At 42.7% G+C, this 10,877-nt stretch overlaps 1 non-coding gene across 1 annotated transcript; it reads left to right on the plus strand.

Annotated features, from left to right (window-relative positions):
• The first annotated feature begins 4,144 nt into the window (after positions 1 to 4,144).
• Positions 4,145 to 4,247, plus strand: LOC143719459 (U6 spliceosomal RNA). Its single transcript, XR_013196536.1, has one exon. It is a non-coding gene; the product is annotated as a U6 spliceosomal RNA (small nuclear RNA).
• The last annotated feature ends 6,630 nt before the right edge of the window (positions 4,248 to 10,877 follow it).

Genomic DNA, 10,877 nt, shown 5'->3' on the forward strand with positions numbered 1-10,877 from the left:
GTAAATATGGTTTAAATGTGTTAACCGGACGCCTGACGTACGTTAACGTATCTTTAAATAACGTTATCAAAACCAGCGATTGACAGCATAATACATCGACAAATTCCATGTCAGTACATTGTAAAAGTACTCTGGGAAGACAATGTTATGTCAGTACATTCGTAATATTCTATTTATTTTTGTTTTACTCACTGACTCACTCGTTGACTCGTTGTCAGTTGCTTTGGTGGTTGCTATGAGAAACGCTTGATTATACTAACCGCTGATTGGCCCAAAACGCTCGACAAACGCTTGAGTATACTAACCGTTGATTGGCCCAAAACGCTCGACAAACGCTCGACAATACGAGCTGCTGATTGGCTAAAAACCGAAAACGCTCGACAAACGCTCGACAATCCGAGCTGCTGATTGGCCCAAAACCGAAAACGCTCGACAAAGGCTCGACAATCCGAGCTGCTGATTGGCCGTCATCCAGAGAACATTGCTGGGCACAGAGCGCAAGGATGACACGCAAATCCGTGAAGCGCTCCATATTTTTGCAGCTGTGATCAAAGCCTGCTTCACTGGACTTGATTCATCCCCTCCTGCCACTCTTTGTTTTCATTCTTGTTCTCTTGTGTCAAGAACTGGTGCATCTCCAATGTCTATAGCGCACTCTCAGTTTTCCTGCCAATTCTTTTTTTTATGCTTGTACTCTGGGGCCATCGACAAGTGTATCCACTCACTTTCTTCAGCAGATGCCGTTGGGGAACAGGGTTTGACCACAAAGGCAATATCTTTTCCCTTCAAGGTGAGTCACAGAACACTACTGAAACAGAACAATACATTCACACACAGCAAACTTGAGCTAAAATAAACTTCTAGTTATGATGTTTTCACATTTTTATCATACAGTGACCAGCGGTGCTGTAAATACCTAAAGAGTTACATATGCCAAGTAGGAATACGTGTAAATGTGGAAAAACATACATGTGGTGTGATTGAACTTCAAGACCCTAGGCACAGTTGTCTATAAATGCAGCAATCATGAGAACAGCTAAATGAAAATACACAACAGCAACCCATCAAAGTTTACAACTCTTGATTACTTTGAATGCATGATAGCCCAGTGAATGAATTACAAAGTGTGTGAATATGTATCCTCTGGAAGGCAGGCTACACTAATAAACAAGTTTTTTTTAAAGTGGTGAAATGGCTCGCTGGGCTCTACCACCTTGGTGAGGACTTGTTGGGCCCCGAGGTCTGAATATGCCTCAAATTATCGGAGCCGTTTTGCTTGTTAAGGCAGCGCCTATGCTGAAAGGAGACCGATTTAGAGAAAAAATCAAAGAATAAATCAAATAAAAAAATCTGTGAAGTCCTTTAAGGTTTTGTTTCCGACGTGTGTCAGAGGGCCTCTACCTCAAAGTCTCCAGAGGATTAATTCCTCCTGCTGCAGTTCGTGTCCAGTTACATCGAGTGCATGCAACGGTGGCGCAAACGGCTAAGCACTTTCCGTTTTTCTGCCAACTCGATTTTTTCTCGAAAACCTGGAGTACACAGCCCATTCAGAGCTTGTATTTTGGTACCATCCATAAGTCTGCCCACCCCATTCTTTCAGTAGATGCTCTCATACATCATGGTGGAATTGGCCATTTATGAACCCTAAAGCTCTAAGATGTCCTATTCCTAAACTGATTGCGCACTCTCAGTTTTCCTGCCAACTTTTTTTTTTATGCTTGTACTCTGGGGCCATCGACGAGTGTGTCCACTCCCTTTCTTCAGCAGATGCCGTTGAGGAACAGGGTTTGACCACAAAGGCAATATCTCCAATGTCTATAGCGCACTCTAAGTTTTCCTGCGGACTCTTTTTTTTATGCTTGTACTCTGGGGCCATCGACAAGTGTGTCCACTCCCTTTCTTCAGCAGATGCCGTTGGGGAACAGGGTTTGACCACAAAGGCAATATCTTTTCCCTTCAAGGTTGAGTCACAGAACACCACTGAAACAGAACAATACATTCACACAGAGCAAACTTGAGCTAAAATAAACTTCTACTTATGATGTTTTCACATTTTTATCATACAGTGACCCGCGGTGCTGTAAATACCTAAAGAGTTACATATGCCAAGTGGAAAAAAATGTGGAAAAACATACATGTGGTGTGATTGAACTTCAAGACCCTAGGCACAGTTGTCTATAAATGCAGCAATCATGAGAACAGCTAAATGAAAATACACAACAGCAACCCATCAAAGTTTACAACTCTTGATTAGTTTGAATGCATGATAGCCCAGTGAATGAATTACAAAGTGTGTGAATATGTATCCTCTGGAAGGCAGGCTACACTAATAAACAAGGTTTTTTTAAAGTGGTGAAATGGCTTGCTGGGCTCTACCACCTTAGTGAGGACTTGCTTGGCCCCCAGGTCTGGATATGCCTCAAATTAGCTGAGCCTTTCTGCTTGTTAAGGCAGCGCCTATGCTGAAAGGAGACCGATTTAGAGAAAAAATCAAAGAATAAATCAAATAAAAAAATCTGTGAAGTCCTTTAAGGTTTTGTTTCCGACGTGTGTCAGAGGGCCTCTACCTCAAAGTCTCCAGAGGATTAATTCCTCCTGCTGCAGTTCGTGTCCAGTTACATCGAGTGCATGCAACGGTGGCGCAAACGGCTAAGCACTTTCCGTTTTTCTGCCAACTCGATTTTTTCTCGAAAACCTGGAGGACACAGCCCATTCAGAGCTTGTATTTTGGTACCATCCATAAGTCTGCCCACCCCATTCTTTCAGTAGATGCTCTCATACATCATGGTGGAATTGGCCATTTATGAACCCTAAAGCTCTAAGATGTCCTATTCCTAAACTGATTGCGCACTCTCAGTTTTCCTGCCAACTCTTTTTTTTATGCTTGTACTCTGGGGCCATCGACGAGTGTGTCCACTCCCTTTCTTCAGCAGATGCCGTTGAGGAACAGGGTTTGACCACAAAGGCAATATCTCCAATGTCTATAGCGCACTCTAAGTTTTCCTGCGGACTCTTTTTTTTATGCTTGTACTCTGGGGCCATCGACAAGTGTGTCCACTCCCTTTCTTCAGCAGATGCCGTTGGGGAACAGGGTTTGACCACAAAGGCAATATCTTTTCCCTTCAAGGTTGAGTCACAGAACACCACTGAAACAGAACAATACATTCACACAGAGCAAACTTGAGCTAAAATAAACTTCTACTTATGATGTTTTCACATTTTATCATACAGTGACCAGCGGTGCTGTAAATACCTAAAGAGTTACATATGCCAAGTGGAAAAAAATGTGGAAAAACATACATGTGGTGTGATTGAACTTCAAGACCCTAGGCACAGTTGTCTATAAATGCAGCAATCATGAGAACAGCTAAATGAAAATACACAACAGCAACCCATCAAAGTTTACAACTCTTGATTAGTTTGAATGCATGATAGCCCAGTGAATGAATTACAAAGTGTGTGAATATGTATCCTCTGGAAGGCAGGCTACACTAATAAACAAGGTTTTTTTAAAGTGGTGAAATGGCTCGCTGGGCTCTACCACCTTGGTGAGGACTTGCTGGGCCCCAAGGTGTGCATATGCCTCAAATTATCTGAGCCTTTTTGCTTGTTAAGGCAGCGCCTATGCTGAAAGGAGACCGATTTAGAGAAAAAATCAAAGAATAAATCAAATAAAAAAATCTGTGAAGTCCTTTAAGGTTTTGTTTCCGACGTGTGTAAGAGGGCCTCTACCTCAAAGTCTCCAGAGGATTAATTCCTCCTGCTGCAGTTCGTGTCCAGTTACATCGAGTGCATGCAACGGTGGCGCAAACGGCTAAGCACTTTCCGTTTTTCTGCCAACTCGATTTTTTCTCGAAAATCTGGAGGACACAGCCCATTCAGAGCTTGTATTTTGGTACCATCCATAAGTCTGCCCACCCCATTCTTTCAGTAGATGCTCTCATACATCATGGTGGAATTGGCCATTTGTGAACCCTAAAGCTCTAAGATGTCCTATTCCTAAACTCATTGAGCTTTTGCATCAATCATTGTGTCAAGCAAAGGTATGCAGAGGCGAGATGACTCGCTGGGCCCTACCACCTTGGTGATAGCTCGCTGGAACCCAAGGTGTACATATGCCTTGAGCTGGGCACCAAACCTGTGCTTGCTAATGCAGAAGATATACTAAAATTGGATCGATACAGAGAAGATTAGCATGGCCCCTGCGAAAGGATGACACGCAAATCCGTGAAGCGCTCCATGTTTTTGCAGCTGTGATCAAAGCCTGCTTCACTGGACTTGATTCATCCCCTCCTGCCACTCTTTGTTTTCATTCTTGTTCTCTTGTGTCAAGAACTGGTGCATCTCCAATGTCTATAGCGCACTCTCAGTTTTCCTGCCAATTCTTTTTTTTATGCTTGTACTCTGGGGCCATCGACAAGTGTATCCACTCACTTTCTTCAGCAGATGCCGTTGGGGAACAGGGTTTGACCACAAAGGCAATATCTTTTCCCTTCAAGGTGAGTCACAGAACACCACTGAAACAGAACAATACATTCACACAGAGCAAACTTGAGCTAAAATAAACTTCTAGTTATGATGTTTTCACATTTTTATCATACAGTGACCAGCGGTGCTGTAAATACCTAAAGAGTTACATATGCCAAGTAGGAATACGTGTAAATGTGGAAAAACATACATGTGGTGTGATTGAACTTCAAGACCCTAGGCACAGTTGTCTATAAATGCAGCAATCATGAGAACAGCTAAATGAAAATACACAACAGCAACCCATCAAAGTTTACAACTCTTGATTAGTTTGAATGCATGATAGCCCAGTGAATGAATTACAAAGTGTGTGAATATGTATCCTCTGGAAGGCAGGCTACACTAATAAACAAGGTTTTTTTAAAGTGGTGAAATGGCTCGCTGGGCTCTACCACCTTGGTGAGGACTTGTTGGGCCCCCAGGTCTGCATATGCCTCAAATTATCGGAGCCTTTTTGCTTGTTAAGGCAGCGCCTATGCTGAAAGGAGACCGATTTAGAGAAAAAATCAAAGAATAAATCAAATAAAAAAAATCTGTGAAGTCCTTTAAGGTTTTGTTTCCGACGTGTGTCAGAGGGCCTCTACCTCAAAGTCTCCAGAGGATTAATTCCTCCTGCTGCAGTTTGTGTCCAGTTACATCGAGTGCATGCAACGGTGGCGCAAACGGCTAAGCACTTTCCGTTTTTCTGCCAACTCGATTTTTTCTCGAAAACCTGGAGGACACAGCCCATTCAGAGCTTGTATTTTGGTACCATCCATAAGTCTGCCCACCCCATTCTTTCAGTAGATGCTCTCATACATCATGGTGGAATTGGCCATTTATGAACCCTAAAGCTCTAAGATGTCCTATTCCTAAACTGATTGCGCACTCTCAGTTTTCCTGCCAACTCTTTTTTTTTGCTTGTACTCTGGGGCCATCGACGAGTGTGTCCACTCCCTTTCTTCAGCAGATGCCGTTGAGGAACAGGGTTTGACCACAAAGGCAATATCTCCAATGTCTATAGCGCACTCTCAGTTTTCTTGCCAATTCTTTTTTTATGCTTGTACTCTGGGGCCATCGACAAGTGTATCCACTCACTTTCTTCAGCAGATGCCGTTGGGGAACAGGGTTTGACCACAAAGGCAATATCTTTTCCCTTCAAGGTGAGTCACAGAACACCACTGAAACAGAACAATACATTCACACAGAGCAAACTTGAGCTAAAATAAACTTCTAGTTATGATGTTTTCACATTTTTATCATACAGTGACCAGCGGTGCTGTAAATACCTAAAGAGTTACATATGCCAAGTAGGAATACGTGTAAATGTGGAAAAACATACATGTGGTGTGATTGAACTTCAAGACCCTAGGCACAGTTGTCTATAAATGCAGCAATCATGAGAACAGCTAAATGAAAATACACAACAGCAACCCATCAAAGTTTACAACTCTTGATTAGTTTGAATGCATGATAGCCCAGTGAATGAATTACAAAGTGTGTGAATATGTATCCTCTGGAAGGCAGGCTACACTAATAAACAAGTTTTTTTTAAAGTGGTGAAATGGCTCGCTGGGCTCTACCACCTTGGTGAGGACTTGCTGGGCCCCGAGGTCTGCATATGCCTCAAATTATCGGAGCCGTTTTGCTTGTTAAGGCAGCGCCTATGCTGAAAGGAGACCGATTTAGAGAAAAAATCAAAGAATAAATCAAATAAAAAAATCTGTGAAGTCCTTTAAGGTATTGTTTCCGACGTGTGTCAGAGGGCCTCTACCTCAAAGTCTCCAGAGGATTAATTCCTCCTGCTGCAGTTCGTGTCCAGTTACATCGAGTGCATGCAACGGTGGCGCAAACGGCTAAGCACTTTCCGTTTTTCTGCCAACTCGATTTTTTCTCGAAAACCTGGAGTACACAGCCCATTCAGAGCTTGTATTTTGGTACCATCCATAAGTCTGCCCACCCCATTCTTTCAGTAGATGCTCTCATACATCATGGTGGAATTGGCCATTTATGAACCCTAAAGCTCTAAGATGTCCTATTCCTAAACTGATTGCGCACTCTCAGTTTTCCTGCCAACTCTTTTTTTTATGCTTGTACTCTGGGGCCATCGACGAGTGTGTCCACTCCCTTTCTTCAGCAGATGCCGTTGAGGAACAGGGTTTGACCACAAAGGCAATATCTCCAATGTCTATAGCGCACTCTAAGTTTTCCTGCGGACTCTTTTTTTTATGCTTGTACTCTGGGGCCATCGACAAGTGTGTCCACTCCCTTTCTTCAGCAGATGCCGTTGGGGAACAGGGTTTGACCACAAAGGCAATATCTTTTCCCTTCAAGGTTGAGTCACAGAACACCACTGAAACAGAACAATACATTCACACAGAGCAAACTTGAGCTAAAATAAACTTCTACTTATGATGTTTTCACATTTTTATCATACAGTGACCAGCGGTGCTGTAAATACCTAAAGAGTTACATATGCCAAGTGGAAAAAAATGTGGAAAAACATACATGTGGTGTGATTGAACTTCAAGACCCTAGGCACAGTTGTCTATAAATGCAGCAATCATGAGAACAGCTAAATGAAAATATACAACAGCAACCCATCAAAGTTTACAACTCTTGATTAGTTTGAATGCATGATAGCCCAGTGAATGAATTACAAAGTGTGTGAATATGTATCCTCTGGAAGGCAGGCTACACTAATAAACAAGTTTTTTTTAAAGTGGTGAAATGGCTCGCTGGGCTCTACCACCTTGGTGAGGACTTGCTGGGCCCCCAGGTATGCATATGCCTCAAATTATCGGAGCCGTTTTGCTTGTTAATGCAGCGCCTATGCTGAAAGGAGACCGATTTAGAGAAAAAATCAAAGAATAAATCAAATAAAAAAATCTGTGAAGTCCTTTAAGGTTTTGTTTCCGACGTGTGTCAGAGGGCCTCTACCTCAAAGTCTCCAGAGGATTAATTCCTCCTGCTGCAGTTCGTGTCCAGTTACATCGAGTGCATGCAACGGTGGCGCAAACGGCTAAGCACTTTCCGTTTTTCTGCCAACTCGATTTTTTCTCGAAAACCTGGAGGACACAGCCCATTCAGAGCTTGTATTTTGGTACCATCCATAAGTCTGCCCACCCCATTCTTTCAGTAGATGCTCTCATACATCATGGTGGAATTGGCCATTTATGAACCCTAAAGCTCTAAGATGTCCTATTCCTAAACTGATTGCGCACTCTCAGTTTTCCTGCCAACTCTTTTTTTTATGCTTGTACTCTGGGGCCATCGACGAGTGTGTCCACTCCCTTTCTTCAGCAGATGCCGTTGAGGAACAGGGTTTGACCACAAAGGCAATATCTCTAATGTCTATAGCGCACTCTAAGTTTTCCTGCCAACTCTTTTTTTTATGCTTGTACTCTGGGGCCATCGACAAGTGTGTCCACTCCCTTTCTTAAGCAGATGGCGTTGGGGAACAGGGTTTGAACACAAAGGCAATATCTTTTCCCTTCAAGGTTGAGTCACAGAACACCACTGAAACAGAACAATACATTCACACAGAGCAAACTTGAGCTAAAATAAACTTCTACTTATGATGTTTTCACATTTTTATCATACAGTGACCAGCGGTGCTGTAAATACCTAAAGAGTTACATATGCCAAGTGGAAAAAAATGTGGAAAAACATACATGTGGTGTGATTGAACTTCAAGACCCTAGGCACAGTTGTCTATAAATGCAGCAATCATGAGAACAGCTAAATGAAAATACACAACAGCAACCCATCAAAGTTTACAACTCTTGATTAGTTTGAATGCATGATAGCCCAGTGAATGAATTACAAAGTGTGTGAATATGTATCCTCTGGAAGGCAGGCTACACTAATAAACAAGGTTTTTTTAAAGTGGTGAAATGGCTCGCTGGGCTCTACCACCTTGGTGAGGACTTGCTGGGCCCCCAGGTGTGCATATGCCTCAAATTAGCTGAGCCTTTCTGCTTGTTAAGGCAGCGCCTATGCTGAAAGGAGACCGATTTAGAGAAAAAATCAAAGAATAAATCAAATAAAAAAATCTGTGAAGTCCTTTAAGGTTTTGTTTCCGACGTGTGTCAGAGGGCCTCTACCTCAAAGTCTCCAGAGGATTAATTCCTCCTGCTGCAGTTCGTGTCCAGTTACATCGAGTGCATGCAACGGTGGTGCAAACGGCTAAGCACTTTCCGTTTTTCTGCCAACTCGATTTTTTCTCGAAAACCTGGAGGACACAGCCCATTCAGAGCTTGTATTTTGGTACCATCCATAAGTCTGCCCACCCCATTCTTTCAGTAGATGCTCTCATACATCATGGTGGAATTGGCCATTTATGAACCCTAAAGCTCTAAGATGTCCTATTCCTAAACTGATTGCGCACTCTCAGTTTTCCTGCCAACTCTTTTTTTTATGCTTGTACTCTGGGGCCATCGACGAGTGTGTCCACTCCCTTTCTTCAGCAGATGCCGTTGAGGAACAGGGTTTGACCACAAAGGCAATATCTCCAATGTCTATAGCGCACTCTAAGTTTTCCTGCCAACTCTTTTTTTTATGCTTGTACTCTGGGGCCATCGACAAGTGTGTCCACTCCCTTTCTTCAGCAGATGCCGTTGGGGAACAGGGTTTGACCACAAAGGCAATATCTTTTCCCTTCAAGGTTGAGTCACAGAACACCACTGAAACAGAACAATACATTCACACAGAGCAAACTTGAGCTAAAATAAACTTCTACTTATGATGTTTTCACATTTTTATCATACAGTGACCAGCGGTGCTGTAAATACCTAAAGAGTTACATATGCCAAGTGGAAAAAAATGTGGAAAAACATACATGTGGTGTGATTGAACTTCAAGACCCTAGGCACAGTTGTCTATAAATGCAGCAATCATGAGAACAGCTAAATGAAAATACACAACAGCAACCCATCAAAGTTTACAACTCTTGATTAGTTTGAATGCATGATAGCCCAGTGAATGAATTACAAAGTGTGTGAATATGTATCCTCTGGAAGGCAGGCTACACTAATAAACAAGGTTTTTTTAAAGTGGTGAAATGGCTCGCTGGGCTCTACCACCTTGGTGAGGACTTGCTGGGCCCCCAGGTCTGCATATGCCTCAAATTAGCTGAGCCTTTCTGCTTGTTAAGGCAGCGCCTATGCTGAAAGGAGACCGATTTAGAGAAAAAATCAAAGAATAAATCAAATAAAAAAATCTGTGAAGTCCTTTAAGGTTTTGTTTCCGACGTGTGTCAGAGGGCCTCTACCTCAAAGTCTCCAGAGGATTAATTCCTCCTGCTGCAGTTCGTGTCCAGTTACATCGAGTGCATGCAACGGTGGCGCAAACGGCTAAGCACTTTCCGTTTTTCTGCCAACTCGATTTTTTCTCGAAAACCTGGAGGACACAGCCCATTCAGAGCTTGTATTTTGGTACCATCCATAAGTCTGCCCACCCCATTCTTTCAGTAGATGCTCTCATACATCATGGTGGAATTGGCCATTTATGAACCCTAAAGCTCTAAGATGTCCTATTCCTAAACTGATTGCGCACTCTCAGTTTTCCTGCCAACTCTTTTTTTTATGCTTGTACTCTGGGGCCATCGACGAGTGTGTCCACTCCCTTTCTTCAGCAGATGCCGTTGAGGAACAGGGTTTGACCACAAAGGCAATATCTCAAATGTCTATAGCGCACTCTAAGTTTTCCTGCCAACTCTTTTTTTTATGCTTGTACTCTGGGGCCATCGACAAGTGTGTCCACTCCCTTTCTTCAGCAGATGCCGTTGGGGAACAGGGTTTGACCACAAAGGCAATATCTTTTCCCTTCAAGGTTGAGTCACAGAACACCACTGAAACAGAACAATACATTCACACAGAGCAAACTTGAGCTAAAATAAACTTCTACTTATGATGTTTTCACATTTTTATCATACAGTGACCAGCGGTGCTGTAAATACCTAAAGAGTTACATATGCCAAGTGGAAAAAAATGTGGAAAAACATACATGTGGTGTGATTGAACTTCAAGACCCTAGGCACAGTTGTCTATAAATGCAGCAATCATGAGAACAGCTAAATGAAAATACACAACAGCAACCCATCAAAGTTTACAACTCTTGATTAGTTTGAATGCATGATAGCCCAGTGAATGAATTACAAAGTGTGTGAATATGTATCCTCTGGAAGGCAGGCTACACTAATAAACAAGGTTTTTTTAAAGTGGTGAAATGGCTCGCTGGGCTCTACCACCTTGGTGAGGACTTGCTGGGCCCCCAGGTCTGCATATGCCTCAAATTAGCTGAGCCTTTCTGCTTGTTAAGGCAGCGCCTATGCTGAAAGGAGACCGATTTAGAGAAAAAATCAAAGAATA

The sequence above is a fragment of the Siphateles boraxobius genome, unplaced genomic scaffold, assembly GCF_051911475.1.
Source record: "Siphateles boraxobius isolate OS27281-9 unplaced genomic scaffold, OSU_SipBor_1 63, whole genome shotgun sequence".
Taxonomy (NCBI): domain Eukaryota; kingdom Metazoa; phylum Chordata; class Actinopteri; order Cypriniformes; family Leuciscidae; genus Siphateles; species Siphateles boraxobius.